This window comes from Bison bison, unplaced genomic scaffold (genome assembly GCF_000754665.1).
Source record: "Bison bison bison isolate TAMUID 2011002044 unplaced genomic scaffold, Bison_UMD1.0 scf7180017864221, whole genome shotgun sequence".
Taxonomy (NCBI): Eukaryota; Metazoa; Chordata; class Mammalia; order Artiodactyla; family Bovidae; genus Bison; species Bison bison.
The window spans coordinates 1,832,254-1,833,622 of record NW_011494793.1 but is presented as its reverse complement, the minus strand read 5'-3'; positions in this window follow the sequence as shown (position 1 = coordinate 1,833,622).

Below are 1,369 nucleotides of genomic sequence, written 5' to 3'. Positions count from 1 at the left end.
GTTTCCTCCTTCACTCCAAGATCATCTCATTTTCGGGCCTTTGTATATGCTGTGCCTTCTGCCTGGAACATCCTTCCTCCCAATTCTCCCCATAGCTTCCACCTTCAGGCCCCATCTTTGCAGATCCAGCCCCCTGACCTCCTGACCTCCTGACCCATTACTGTGTGTCCAGTTGAAACTGTTAACCACAGATTGGGACTTGAACTTATGTGCTGGGACTCAAACATAGCCAAAACCCTGCTTGATACTTGAACCCACATGGTTCAACCCAGCCAAAACCCACAGTACCTGGTTTCAGAACCTAATGGAGTTCAGGTTCTTGATGTCTCATTGGAGAAAGAATTCAATGAGAGACAAAGTGATAGGTAAGAAGTGGATTTATTCAGATACAGAGGGAAGCACACTCCAGAGTGTGGGCCATTGCAGAAGGCAAGCACAGCCCTGAAATTTGGTGTGGTTGGTTTATATAGGCTGGGTAATTTCATATGCTAATCTGTGGGAGGATTATTCCAACTATTTTGGGGAAAGGGTGGAGATTTCCAGGATTTCAGCCACCTCCCACTCCTTGGTCTTTTAATAGTGCCTTAGAACTGTCAGGGCACCTCTGGGTGTGTCATTGCACTTGAAGATTAAGAATCAAGGTCTAGTCTTATCTGCCATAAGACTGGTCATGATTCAGTTCAGTTCAGTTCAGTCGCTCAGTCATGTCTGACTCTTTGTGATCCCATGAATTGCAGCACACCAGGCCTCCCTGCCCATCACCAACTCCCGGAGTTCACTCAGACTCGTGTCCATCGAGTCGGTGATGTCATCCAGCCATCTCTTCCTCTGTCGTCCCCTTCTCCTCCTGCCCCCAATCCCTCCCAGCATCAGAGTCTTTTCCAATGAGTCAACTCTTCGCATGAGGTGGCCAAAGTACTGGAGTTTCAGCTTTAGCATCATTCCTTCCAAAGAAATCCCAGGGCTGATCTCCTTCAGAATGGACTGGTTGGATCTCCATGCAGTCCAAGGGACTCTCAAGAGTCTTCTCCAACACCACACTTCAAAAGCATCAATTCTTCGGTGCTCAGCCTTCTTCACAGTCCAACTCTCACATCCATACGTGACCACAGGAAAAACCATAGCCTTGACTAGACGGACCTTTGTTGGCAAAGTAATGTCTCTGCTTTTGAATATGCTATCTAGGTTGGTCGTAACTTTCCTTCCAAGGAGTAAGTGTCTTTTAATTTCATGGCTGCAGTCACCATCTGCAGTGATTTTGGAGCCCCCAAAAATAAAGTCTGACACTGTTTCCACTGTTTCCCCATCTATTTCCCATGAAGTGATGGGATCAGATGCCATGATCTTAGTTTTCTGAATGTTGAGCTTT